A 14,662-nucleotide genomic window follows, 5' to 3' on the forward strand; every position below is an offset into this window, starting at 1 on the left:
GCAATAAGAGAACTAATTTGACCAACAGACAGTAAGAAAGGCAAGCCAGTCTTGTCCCATCCTCCCTGGTCTGCTTGTGGAAATCTATTCATACTTACACATCCTCAAACAATAACTCCTCCTAGAAACCCTCTCTGTTCTTCCTCTGTGGGATTAATCCTTCCTCAAGTAAACGTTAGAGTTTACGCACAACTGTCAATCTACTTTGATGACTTCTCTTATGACAGTATTTCTTGTATTTGAATTAAAATTTTGCATATAAGACCTATATGAGGTTATCAAACATTTGAGAGCAGAACTTATTCATCTTTAAGTCCCCTCTAGTGTCTAATTTGGTGCTTAGCACATAGTAGATGCTAAGTTAATGCATGTGTGAATAAATGCTGGATGAATAAATGAATTAAAATTGTGAATCATTAACACTGTCATCCTAAGTTGAGGAAAGCAAGTTGAGGTCTTAGCTGATGCAGTCTCCAAGGTCGCAGGAAAATACATTATCCCATGGGTGATGGGAGGCTATAAATGGACTCCAGATGGTGGCATGTTCAGATCAGCAGGGAAGAAAGATGATTTTAGCATCAATATGTAGAATGCTTTTGAATAGGGAGATGCTGAAAACCGGGCAGCCAGCAAAGCTAGTTACAGAATCCCAGGCATGAAGTATTAAAATGGTAATCCATTAAATCAGGTTAATGGAAACTTTGTTGTCTTTCTTTCTACAATCTGCATCAGTGCATTCTGTGCACAGAGATTCTGTGCTAATTTAATGAGCTCATATTTGTAAAGCTGTTTATAAACTTTCAAGTACTGCATATATAGTACTGTCTTTCTATAGGGTAAAAGGTAGGGTAGATGAAACGATGCCTTGGAGAAAGCAATGCCTGGACTAGGATGGCAGCAGGATATATGGAAGACTACAGGGTGTGAAAGATCTTTCCCAACCAGAAGACAGAGGCCTTTAAGAATATGTTTCTTCCTGTTTATAAATATTAAGCACTTGTGGCATTGGCCCTAGTCAAGTATGGAATAATCCACAAGAAAATATGCCTTAGAGGGTTCTGGAGACATTGCATGAACTCAAATTGGTGTTGGGAAGAAAATGTAGATGTGGGGCTAGAGAACACTTAGAGCAGGTGTGTCTCCAAACTTCTTAAACAATTAAAGGGCTTTGATGTGGAGAAGATGACAGCATTTGACGGGCAACAAGGTAGCTGTGTGCAATATTTGGAATATTTTGAATTGGACCGATTCTATCTAGAGTTAAAAATGAACAGGAAAACCACAGAAAAAAAAAGTTTCTTTTCAATATAAGAAAGGCTATTCTATCCATTTGATGTAGTCCTAATTCTTGCAAAATGGGGAACTTAAACTAGACGTCATGGGATTTTGTTTCATCAGATGAATGTTCCTTCCAACTCAAACACTGGCCCCAACACATACAGAAGTGGTTGTAGGTCAGGAGTTCTTGAAGTATGTTCTGGGGACTTATGGGCATCCTCAAGACCCTTTCAGGGGGTTATAACATCAAAACTATTAATAATATCAAAATGTTGTCTGCCCTCTTTGTTTTCATTCTCATGAGTATACATTCATGTTTTCCAGAGGCCACAAACATGTGATGTTACAACAGACAGGATGTAGAAGCAGATATGAGAATCTATCTGTTTTTATTAAGCCACATGTTAAAGAAATTGACAAAAATGTGATTTTGTTTTTTGTCTTGGAAAATAGTTATTTTTCAAAAAATATTCGAAACATTTATATTAACATAATCAACATATTGTTAAATGAATTAATAAATATTTTAATTTTCTATTAAAAAATTTTTATTATAGTAAGTGTCCATAGATAAAACCCACATAAAGTTCTCTGTGGTTCCCAATAATTTAAGAGTGGAAACTGGCCCTGAAACCAAAAAACTTAAAAACTGCTGCTATAGGGCATGACTAGATTTACCTCTGATTATAAGAAAGGAGGAAGATATAAACAAGCTAAAAATGCTTTCTATCTTGTCCATTTCCTAACTTTGCTGAGTTGATATCATTTTCATATTGACCCAGAACTAGTGACTTCCACAAAATTAGTTACTACAGAAATCCAGGATGGTGAAATGAAAAGAACCATCATTTGGGACTAGGTAGACTTGGTTCAGATCCAAATCTCCCCACCATCTAGTTATGTTCTGTTCTGTGTAACATATATACTACCAGGCTATTGAAAAGATTAGGCAAAATATATGTGAATAATCTCACTCAGTGAAGTGCCTTTTAAATTACAGCTTTCCATGTAGTTGGTGCTATTGTTAATCAACTCCGGTAAGCCCCAGGGAAGCTGTATGACCTTCCAGAAAAGTATGATATAGATATCACTTTCATCTACTTTTCTCAAAATTTTCTACTCTAGGCAAATGTGAAATCTTTAGACAGGTTATTCCTGAAGCACCTTCTTTACTCACAACCATAAAAATGTAATTTCCTCATCTTTTATACTCCAGGTACAGTTGAGGGGTACTAGAACAAATATTGAACAAGGAGGAAAAAAACCCAAGTAAAGTTCTACATTTATATATTGATTAGCTATCTGTCTTAATCCAGGGGTAATATTGTAAAAACTCAGTCTATAGGCTGATTATAAAGGCTATATTAAATAATGTTATAAAAACATCTTACAAACTATAAAAATATATATGTTTCAGTTGTCATTAATAAACATCATCTAATGGTACATATACAGATGGAATACTACTTTGCTGTGAAAAAGGTGGACTCCTGCCATTTTCAACAACATAGACGGATCCACAAGGTATTGTGCTTAGTGAAATAAGTCAGACAGAGACACTGAAATGATTTCAGTCATGTGGTTGATAAAGAAACAAAGGAAATAAATGAACAAGAAAAAATTGATAAGCTTTTAGAATATAAAAACAAAATAGTGGTCACAAGAAGAGAAGGGGGAAGCAGGGTTAAAAGGGGTCGATTGTATGGGGTTGGATGAAAACTAGATTTTTGGTGAGGAGTATAAAGTAGTATAGACAATGTTGATCTATAGATAAGTTGGTGAATCTGAAACCTAAATAATGTTATAAACCAATGTTACTTCAATTAAAAAAGGATAAAAAATAAATCTCATCAATTCTGTGTTCAGAATTACCTAACTTAAAAAATTTACACAATGAATATTTAACTACAGTGATCTCTACACAAGAACGCTGAGGACTACACCTGGGGAGAAATCAAATTTTGGACAGTACTGTCCAAAAATTAACAATGATATCAGAAAATAAATACAATAAATAAAAAGTTATCTCCACACAAACACACACATAAATACATACAGATATACATTAACTGTGTACTAATGTGAAATTTGCATACTTTTACAAGCACACAAACTTTGTGAATGTATTTTGGCCATCCCCCAACTTTGTTTTTCTATTCTAAAACTTTCTATCAAGCCCAGATAGAGAAACATTAAGACATGTCAATCTTTATTTGATAAGAGCAGCAATGAAGAATTTAAAATTTTTAAAATATGACACTCCTCTGATTCTTTCCGATGATCTAGTCCCTTCAGAGGGAAAAGAGGGCAAGAGGAGGAGAAACTTGAAGGGGTAATAATTCATAGCTGCTATTAACAGAGCTCTAACTCAATCTCTTATTTAAGGGTGCTCTTCTATGCTATTGAATTAGAAGTAGAAAAGGCTGTTGGTCATAAATTTTCTGTCTATTCCTGATAAATCTTAAAACCTTCAGTGTCAAGGCTGAGGGAATCTGACTTAGTTCTCCAGTTGACTCAGGATGGGCCAGTTTTGCTCATAGTACACTAGGGTACTTGCATATTTCTTATACTTGATTCCTCCTTGCCTGCAAACTTCTTGGAGACTGATGTCATTCCTTCTGAATATTGTGTAAATTCCCAGTTGCTTGTAGTGTTGTTATCTGCATGATGAGCATCGTGGAACTATAATTTTATAATTTCAGATACTTTAAGGTTTCAGATGAAATGAAGGCAAGAGGAAATGCAATCACAGAAAAGACCTGGAAGCATAACTCACTTCCTGTCATCTTTTCCGATTGTTTCTAATACAGGAATTCTAAACGAGCACCTCTGTAGGACGGTGGTTTTCTGGGACCCAACTGGACTCAGATCCTGCTTTTACTTCTTGTGCAAGTTGAACAGACCACTTCTTTGTTCCCTCATTTGTAAAATGAGAGTGGTCATAAGACCTGCCTCAGACTGTGGAAATAAGTGAGTTGTTATACCCAAACTACATAGACAGGAGCTAGAGCTGTGTTAGAAATTATCTTCTTTTTTTTTTTTTCAATCTGGTGTCTCTTTTTTTCAATCTGGAAACCTGAAATTATATGAAAAAATGCCTGTGAACTTTTCTAATGGAAGATACATAGACTTGGTCAGATTTTCAAGTACGTACTCTAATACTGGAATCCTATAACATTTGGGGCAGAGTGTAACTTCCCAAATGTGTGTGTATACAGATAGCCCCCAATCAAGACAGCTGTAAGCTGCCCCTCTTATACTGGAGGTGTTAATTATAAATTCGACTACAATTTAAAGGATTGAAACTTCTCTTAGTGAGCACCTGTCTGTAACAAATGATTGTTCCCTACTTGCCCCACCAAAAAATGTACACATCCGAAAATGAACAAAGATTAACATTCCACACTGGTAAGTATTAGTGAGGTAAATCAAATTCTGGTGGCAAAGAGGTTTTTGGAGAGATTGCTGACAGTCTGGGAAAGGGCAAAACAAATAGAAATCCAACACTTATGTTTATGCTTCATTCCTAAAAATAGCCTCAAGAAGTGACAATCATCACAGAATGAGACATGAGAGGCAAAATGCTAGAAGAGCAAATGCCAAAAGAAGGCATTTACAGGAGGCAACTTTATTTTCTGTTTCAATTTTCCATTTGTATTTCTAAAGCACAGATCCTCCATGAGAAGAAAAGGACAGATGGGATGACAGAATTTTGTGGCTGTGCTTTCTGGAGCATTTACTAGGGAATTTATGACTTTTCATAGTTACTGTTAGATATGTATTTAGGATAATTTTCTTCTGTGACAACAGGTAATACAAAATTTCAATCTCTAGCAAGAGAGCAGAGATGTTGCTTTTTTGTCTTTCAGTTTGCATATTAATAACCTCGAATAGCTAATCGGTATTCTAAATAATTGAAACTGCCTTGCTTGAGATCTGCTTTGTTAATGTTGGCTTGAAAAAAATAATGAAATATAACAATAAAATTTATTAAAAAAAATAAAAAAAAAAATAATGAACTCTTTCTTCTCTTTAGACAATTTGAAAATTTCCTGGAATGGGCCTTATTGCTTGAAGAGATACTTTTTGTTTCACATCAGATATCCCTGGAATCAACCTAGAGATGATGCTGATTTTGCCTTAAGAAACATATCATCATTTGATGTTCTTTTCTCTTTATGGTTTAAACATAGATCATGGCCAGGAATCAGAAAATATTTATAGAATAGCAGTTCTTGCCTGGCACCATGCTGGTCATAATTGTGGACAGCAGCATCCATTTAAGGAGCTCGGAAACTAATTGGAGAGTTAAAATAATTACATCTGAAAAAAGAAAAAAAAATCCAACAGTCACCAAGCCTCACTGTGCTCAGCTGAAAAGATGAAAAGATGAATACGAAAGGCACTCATGTCTTCTGTAGCTGGGGAGTTCTTATTAGGAACTGTTTTAGGGGTAAGAATTTGTAAAACTTCTAGAACTTTCAAGGAGAAGATCAATGAGATTTGGCATAGTCAAAGAAGGTATCATGGCTAAGGTACATTTTGAAGAATGAGAAGTATTTAGACATACAAGAATGGGAAGGAAGGAAAAATATGTTGAGTAGTGAAAAATGAGAGTATGCTGGGATGTATGGGTCAGGATAGAGGAGGGAGGGCCTTGAAAGTCAGGCAGCGGGTACTGGAAGGTGTATAGTAAGTCAGAGGGAACGTGGTATGTTTCTGAATCGGGAAGGGACACAGCAGAAGCATGTTTTGGAGATCGTGAACCAACAAACAGGAGGTAGAGAAGCCTGGAATATTAAGAAGATCAAGGAGGTCCTCTTGGAGGTACTGTGACATCACGTGAGGTGATGACAATTTAAGCACCAAATAGGCTAGGTTATAATGGAGAGAAAAGGAAGAGTGAACCTGAAGCAAAATCCACTAAGATGATGAGATGGGAGGTGGGAGATGAAAGAGGATTCAGGCAAAGATTCCTGCTTTCCATGAGCTACCCAACACAGTTTTGGAATTCAGTGCCCTTGCCTAGAATGAGTTAATGTCAAATCTTCAGTCTTATAAACTCACTGGCCATTATTAAAACAAAATATTTTTATACTTTAGGAAACAAATTCCAGGAAACCAAACCAGGGATTTTGTGCTTCACAGTTCATTGCTATCTGTTTGTATCACAGTCACGCTAATAGCCAAATAAGTTGCTAGGAGAAATTGTCTTACGTGTTTAAATTGAAGATGTGATTAAGACCCTCGTCATTTTACAGAATGATCTTGTTCAAAGTAGGTCCATTTATATGTAATGGGTAGATTTATACTAGTTAGTAGGTTTTCCCAGAGTCTATCTGAAATCTTCCCTTCATGTAATACTGTAATCAATTCATAGGGGAGGTTTCTCTAAAAATATTAGATGGAAAATTATAGAGTACTTTTCACATTTATTATTCCCTTTTTACCAGTGATTGAGCAGAAGGTAAGTAAGTTGGCTGAGATGCACAAGTGAGTTGGCCACAGTCCTTTAACAATGTGCTTCTGGCCTTTAGCCCTGTGCTAAAGACCACGTAGCACCAACCACTGATTAAATGCTGAGATGGTGGACCCCTGACCATTTTCATATATATCCCTTAAGCTAGCAAAACTTCTTAGGATTCATGCACTAATATAAAAGATGCAACAAAGAAACAGCTTCTGTGACAAAACCTTTCCCAAAGAGGCAAAGATAAGTGATCTCCCAGGCAGAATGCCTGCAGAGATTAAATGCATAGTCAGGTGAGGTCTTGCTAATGCCTCCTCTAGAGCTTATCCCAGAGTCATTCTCATTCCAGAACCACAAAGATCATGTATAAGTCATTTGCACAGGGTTAAGGGAATCCAGAACGTGAAGGTTATTTAATGTGCCGTGTCCTTAGCATTGTTTTTTTTTTTTTTTTCAGATTTATTTTTTATTTATACATATAAGAGCTGGAGTGCAGGCCAGAGATGTGGGGGGGAGGGGGGTGTGTGTGAGAAAATTCACCGGAGACAGAATGGGGAGCAGAACAGGCAGATGTACTGAAATACACTGCTGAAGGGAACAGCGGGCGAGACAGGAGAGGTCTGCTAGGCCATATGGGTCACCTCTCTAGCTGGGGATCGAATTCGTGCTGCAGTGGCTGCGGATAGCTTCACAGTGCTGTGTCTTAACCCCCTGCACCACCAGGGAGGCCGCCTTAGCATTGTTTTAAGTAGTTGCTGAGGAACCTCAGCTTTTGACATCCACTCTATCAACTTGTAAGAACTGGCTTAGGGTCGGTGGGCCTTAGCTGGAGCTTTACTGTGCACACATGGCAGCTTATATTCTTCCTGAGAAGTTTCGTTCTGTTACAGTCTCTTGGACTCCTGATCAGAATCAACCCCCCATCCCCATTCACCCACGGACAAACCAGACTTCACAGCAGTTTTTATAGCAGCCCCATAAGGAAATGTTTGGCTCAGTCACAAGACAATCTATTAAAATCACATAACACTGATGCAAACACAGCTACCCAACATATAGAGATGACACAGGCTAATAAAAACCAATAAGCACTGAAGGGATTGGGCTTTCGTGTTTATGGAAGAAAAAATGCAGAGTGGTTGATTTGAGCCAAAGGCATTTACAGAAGACAAAGAGCAGGACTACCTGAAAGGAGAGGCTCCAGGAGTTCACAGGGGATGGATAACTTAGCCTTGAAAGAATGCAATGCAATTTATCAGCTCACTAAATTAAAAACCACAGCAGCATCATTAGACATGGAAGTTTCATATGTGCACACAAATAGCCAGAAACCAGGTTTTCTGAGTTCTGGTTCTCCCTGAATTACATAGTGAAATAAGAATTCTAGAGCACATAGTCTACTTGGCATAGCAGTAGTAGAATAGAAAACCTCAAAGGGGTTAGAAAGAGTCCATAAGAGGTGCACTATCTAGGAAGATTAAGGGAACGTAGTCCTGCTGGAAAACTCTGGAAGCCAAAGTAGAGTTATCCTGTTAAAGGATGAGGGAGCTGGGATATTTATACTCCAGCTCCTATCAGTAATTGCACATCAATTCTCTGGCACTTCCAATCCACCCTGAGCAGTGGTGGAGTAGGTTCAGTCACCAGAAGAAAATCTCCACCCATAGAGGTTCAGCGAGATACTGGCACTTTACAGTCTGATTCATGTGTGGTGTGGACTGAGGCCCTAGAGATGTCGGTAGAGCACAGCCAGGATCGGCCACACAAGTATCCGTAGCAAATCCCCTAGATATTAAGCGTGGATTAAGTTTTTAGGTAAACATGCTCTTTCTCCCAAAGCACATTTTCTTCCCATTTACTTTAAGCAGATTCCCATCTCCTATTCTCTGAAGTTGCATGACTGAAAAGAAGCAAAGATCCTAAGGAAGAAGTGTGTATTAGTTTAGCAGGGCTGCCATAACAAAGGTTCAGGACTGGGCAGTGTACACAGAGAAACTTACTTTCTGCCAGTTTTGAAGGCTGGAGGTCCAAGATCAGATGTCAGTGGGTTTGGTACCCTCTGAGGACTCTCCCTGTTTCTTCACATGGCCAGATCTCAGTATGCACCCATCGCTGTGTGTCCAAGTTTCCTCATATAAGGACACCACCCACATGACCTCATTTAACCTTAATTGCCTCTTTTAAGGCCTTTCTCCAAACACCAGCACTTCTAAAGTCCTGGGAGTTAGGACTTCAACAGGTGAATTTTGAACTAGGGGAGGGGTGAATTCAGCCTGTAGTAGAGGGTAATTAGAATATTTATCATTTAGATTTGTAGGTATTCTGTTAAAAATAAGGAAAATAGTGTTAAGTAGGAGCAAGCAAATAATTATGTTGGCAATAAAATTATATAGAATGGCAATCGTCTTAAATGGGAAGATATTTCAGGAGTTTCTGACTCCAAGTGCAAGGGGACTTGCTGGAGTTTAGTAAACCTTGACTTTATTAAATCCAATGTGTGATTTCTAAAAGTTACAGTATCAATACCAGCTGAATTATTTTGAGAGGGGACCTCCTGGAGTTTAGTAATCCTTGACTCTATTATATCCAATATGTGATATGTAAAAGTTACAGTAACAATACCAGCTGACCTCTTTTGAGTGCCTCCTATGCATCAGGTGCTGTGCTGAGCAATGTACACTTATTAAGTGATTCCTGTAGGTTGGGTAATTAGTCCCATTTGAAAGATGATAAAACAGGCTTAAAGAGGCAAAGGAACTGCATTGTTAAACTGTGTTAAAACCACTGAACCTGTCTCCTAATAATAAGAATACAAAGACAGGCTTCCCTGTACTGCAAAGTTTATATTTAATTCAATATATATTTGAAAGGTAAACCTATTATGCTAAGGAGGAGGTGGGAAGAGTGGAAAATTAGTAAGACTTTGGGTTTCTCCCAAAAGGCTATGTAATAGGGAAAGAGTAGAAACATACTGGGGCATAGGGAGACCAAACCAACCATTCAAAGCCACATGAGAACTCAGGCCAAGAAGACATCAGTTCTAATAGGAGGACAAAGGAAAGCTTGAAAGTGCAGTTGTCCTTTAACCCTTGAGCTGAATAAATTGCAATAGGAGACATTGAAATGGGCAAGTTCACTTACTCTTTCTCCATTCTTCAATAGTATGAGCTCAGAAAGAGCATCAGAAAAATAGAGCTCCGAACCCAAGAGCACTTCCATTAAGACGGTTCATTTTTGAGAGCAAGTACACTGCACTCAAGACACGTGTTGGGGGCAGTGCAGTTGAGGTGGGCGATGGCCACGTGTGAGCTCAGCATGAGCTGCAGGTGTGAGCTATTGACATACCCCATGCTTTTACAAAAGTAGGTTGCCAACATGTAAAAGTTGGGAGATTTCTCATTGAACTCCCCAGATTTTTGGCTGCCCTGCACAGACCAAAAGACCTGGCCATCCTTCATGCCCATCCCATATGAGTAGCAGCAACTCTTTGGCTAGGTTATGTCCTCCGTCTGTCACAGCCCCATTGCTCCCTGTTGTCTTATGCCAACTGACCTCACTTCTCCCAGGCCCCTGTAGCAGCTGGGATTGTGTCACTTGGCTGAGTATCATGGTGATTCAGTGCACTAAAAGAGTCAAAAAGATCTGTGCTTATATCTTGGCTGTGCTATTTACTAGCCATGTGATTTGCCTCTTTATACCTCAGTTTCCTCATCTGGTAGTTTGGTATAATAGTGTACTCACAACTCCACCAACTATATGTCATATGCTTAGCATAGCGCTTGACTCACAAAAAGCTCTAAATAGAGGTCAGCACTTAATATTGTTGCTATTGTTGCAGAGTTTTCTCAGTGTTTGCTTTTGTCTTTAGATAATTACCTCCATTAGAGAAAAATGTTAATGGAGACAAGAAAGGCTTCTGTTTGGGACATATGTAGGTCAGTTGGTTTTATACTGTTCCAAAGCAATTCTACAACCCCAACTAAGCTTAGCCATTTTTACATGTGTCATTATTCAGAAAAGGAACAAGGAAAATATTCTAGAAAAACACTCCATAGGTAAATTAAGAATTCTCTTTTTATTCTATGTCTATGAGGAGATGGAAGTTAGCTGAGTCTACTGTGGTAGCCATTTTATATATATGTAAGTCAAACCATTATATTCTATACCTTAAACATACAGTGATGTATGTCAATCATTTCTCAATGAAACTGGGAGATAGGGGGAAACAGAACACTCCATGGATAAAGGGATCAAGCGACATATCTTCAGAAGAGCAGGTCCCAGCTTTTGTCTTGAAAACAAACCAAAATGCACATCCGAGCTCTACTGTACTAAAAATTTATACACATCCAACAAATAAAACTGTATTGTGTCTAAGAGATTAGGTTGTAGGCATACAAATGCCCCTTCATGATAACACTTAGACATGATTAAGGACAGAATAAAGTATTATTACTTCTAACATTTACATACATGAATTATATGTATATATTCATAATTATTCCTTAGCTAATAATAACCTGCGTTTACATCCTCTGAACAGACAAGGTCTGATTGCAGAAGGGGGTGCAAGCTGTCAGATTAATCCATGAGGCGTTTTACTGAGTAAATTCTAAAAAGGATGATGGACAGCGATCTCCCCTGAGCAGTGGCATAACCATGAAATGGCTGGACTCAGGACGGTACCTCCTCTAGTCCTGTCCTGAGTGTAGAGGCTGAGAGCAGAGGCCAGACTCCCTCTGCTGTTAGCTATGTGTTCTGTGCAAGACACGTACCCAACCTCAGTTCCTCCATCTAGAAATCAATCAATCAACACCTCTTACACAGGCTTGTTATGAGGGTAATATACACAAAACGCTTAGCATTGTACCTAACCTAGAGCAAGCATGCAAGGATGTTAGCCATTTGAATTATTACAATTAAAGATCAGTCTATTGTCCCTTTTAAACAAAATGCTCAGAATTTTTCATGGGAGGTGGAAGAAATTTTGTGTCTCATTGTTTCTCTTTAGTTTAAGAAAAGAAGATGAAACACTTTTCTTCCTCCAGGAAAATGCAGATTTGTGAAAGTGAACAGGCTATGAAGGTGGTTGGCCTAGCATGTCCAGATATAGGAAACCCTGCAAAAAAGAGGGCAGAGTTGCAGAGTTGAGAAAACATCAGAAATGGCTGATATGGACAGAGAGAGGGAAGACAGTAAACACTCAGTAACTATGTTAGTCTTGCCCTTCATCTCAACAGATCAGAAAATGTAAATCTAGTTGTTATTGGACACCCAAAGCTTCATGTGGATGAGCCAAGATGAACATTTTACACATCATTTTTAATTATTGAAGTAACATTTATCTATAGGGAAGTATGCCATTAGATCAACATGTCTGCATTTTCATCTAACAGTGAACTTTCAAATCAGGTATACTTAACCAGGTTGAAGGCAATTTCTCATGACTTAGAAAGAAATTAACAAAATGTACTTCATTTGTGAACAAGTTTAGATATTTCAATGTTGAGGATTTAAAACCAGACATAGGAATTATAGTAGGTCAATGGAGACTGTAACAATTTTTCCAAGTTGGCTTGAAGAATTCCCTCCCTGTCACAGTCATCAGGTACAGACCCAGGAGTGAAATTCTGAGGGGCCCAACAGATAAACAGGCTTAGCTAATAATTCTCCTCACCTCTCTCTTGACCCATAGACTCCTGGGCAATTCTGTGGGTGAATTTTATGACGGATGCTAATTTATACAAGCTTAAAAAGGGTCCTTTTCTGCCGTAAAGCCTCTCCTCAGGAGAGTAAAGCAGAGGAGCCGCAGCAGAAAAGTATAGACTTGAGTCAAATGCACAGAAGAGGAGCCAGGGGAAATTTGACTGGAATAAATGGATGCTCGTGGATAAGCACAATGTTACAGGACTGAATTAAGATGTCAGCCACATCAGGGTACAGCCTGTCCTTCCAGTGTCAGAGGAAGCCGTCTCTGCTGGGAAACTCAATAATGAGAGAGCCTGAGACTTTGCGGCCAAAGAAGAGGTGACGAGAAGACAGGCAGGTGACTCCAGAGACAGTAATTAGCAACTAGAAGCAAATGGACCAGAGCAGACGTGAAAGGCAGTCCTGGCATTAGCTTTTGTTTGATTTTTTCCTGCTGATATCTGGAAATCATCCCACTGATCATCATCATGCTTGAATTTACAGTGCTTGATTGGCCTATTCATCTAGAAATTATCATTCCCAGGGCTTTATGCTTTTTTCTTCCATTCCCTTAATATGAGCTGCAGGCAGGGGGTTGGTTATTGCCTAGATAGCCTTCTGACCAGCAAGGGGGTTCTTAGAGGAAATATCCCTAGGACTTAGGCCAGGATATCTAAAAAAGACAGAGAGGGAGCCCTTTACACAGTTCTTCTGGGAGACACAAAATGTAAATTATTGCCACTTGCTCTACAAACTCGAGAAAGCTCTTGAGCATTTGCATTTGCTTATGAAACATGCTCTTGACTTGATCAAATGAAAAATGATGTGAACCCTGCCCACGGGGTTATTTATCCCAGCAGTGAATGCTCAGAGTGTCTGAGATTCTATTATCACGGAAACCCCTGTGGAATCAGGTTCTTTTTCTCTGAATTTAAATAAGCCTGGTGCCTTTGCATTTGTCCTCATAGGTCATATTTTGAATGACAGAATCCTCTTAGAGGCTCTGCTCTGGGCGCTCTGTAAGAGAAAGTCATGCCAACTGATAAGCTCTAGCTCCCTGGGCAAGGGGTCAGCATGCTGCAGCCCACGGGCCATATCTGGTCTGCTGCCTTTTTGGTAAATAAAGTTTTACTAGAACAAGCTGTGCCCATTTATTATGGGTTGTCTATGGCTGCTTTTGTGTTACATCAACAAAGTTGAGTAACTTCAACCATCTAGCCTGCATAGCCTAAAATATTTTCTATATGATCCTTTAGAGAAAAAATTTGTTGACCCCTGTCCTGCCCCTTACCCAGACTTCACTGGAACTGCTGGTATAGGGCAGGATGGAAGCATGACCTTTATGGGTTCCCTTTCTTTCCCTGTGCTTGGGAAACTCCCTTCTCACTCCTTCCAAGCAATCATCTTTCTTCTTCTATCTTTAATCCTCAGGTTCACAGAGGTGAGTGAATTATTCTCTTCACCACAGAGTGCAAACTTGGTCCATGCATGATCCTTACTTATTTTATTTTGATTTCATTGTATACCTTCATCTCCAGTTTCCCCTTGCATTCTGCATTTCTCCTCCCCAGACACATGTCACTCTGAAGCTTTGGACATGTATGTAGCTTTAAATAACATACAATGGCCTTTGTGTGTTTGTGTCTTCAATGTATATAAATGATACTGTGCTGTTCATTTCATTTCCCTCTTTAGCTGAAAACCATTTTCATTCAATACCATGTTTTTGATGTTCACCTATGATTCTTGTGTGCATCTAGTCATTATTTCCATGTATACCTCAATGCTTTTAGGGGGAAAAGGACAGTATACTCTTTTCTCAAAAGGTGAGAAACCTCTAGTGTACAAGTTCTTCATAACACTCTGAAGAGAAAATACAATTCTTTAAAAAGGGCTTGCCACACATAAAATACAATAGGGTTGACATGAATTAATAGGGTTCTGAATTCTTTACAAATCCTATTGTCCAACTTAGTTATGAGGCAATATTTTTGATAAGCATTCAGCTTATAAGCTGCTTTAGCTTATAAATAGGTACAAACCATCCCCCAATATAGCCCGACAGGCGTATTTGTGGCCAGTCATTCCCTACCATACTTTATTTGTAGTGAGTTCTGAGTGAAGAATTCCCAAAAAACAGAAATTCAGGTAGGCCTATCCCTAGACAGACAAGAAAGAACCAGAAAGGTACTAGCTCCTCAATAGCTGCTGAGTCAGCTCCTCTAT

General features: G+C 38.7%; 1 protein-coding gene across 1 annotated transcript in view; it reads right to left on the reverse strand.

Moving 5' to 3' along the window:
• RAPGEF5 (Rap guanine nucleotide exchange factor 5) overlaps positions 1 to 11,834 on the reverse strand; it is a 238,926-nt gene extending 227,092 nt beyond the window's left edge. Inside the window, exon 1 of the mRNA XM_054692418.1 lies at positions 11,783 to 11,834. The gene's annotated coding sequence lies outside the window, so the exon portion shown is untranslated. The remainder of the gene's footprint in view (positions 1 to 11,782) is intronic.
• Positions 11,835 to 14,662: the final 2,828 nt, after the last annotated feature.

This window comes from Talpa occidentalis, unplaced genomic scaffold, assembly GCF_014898055.3.
Source record: "Talpa occidentalis isolate TD23 unplaced genomic scaffold, MPIMG_talOcc4v2.1, whole genome shotgun sequence".
NCBI lineage: Eukaryota > Metazoa > Chordata > Mammalia > Eulipotyphla > Talpidae > Talpa > Talpa occidentalis.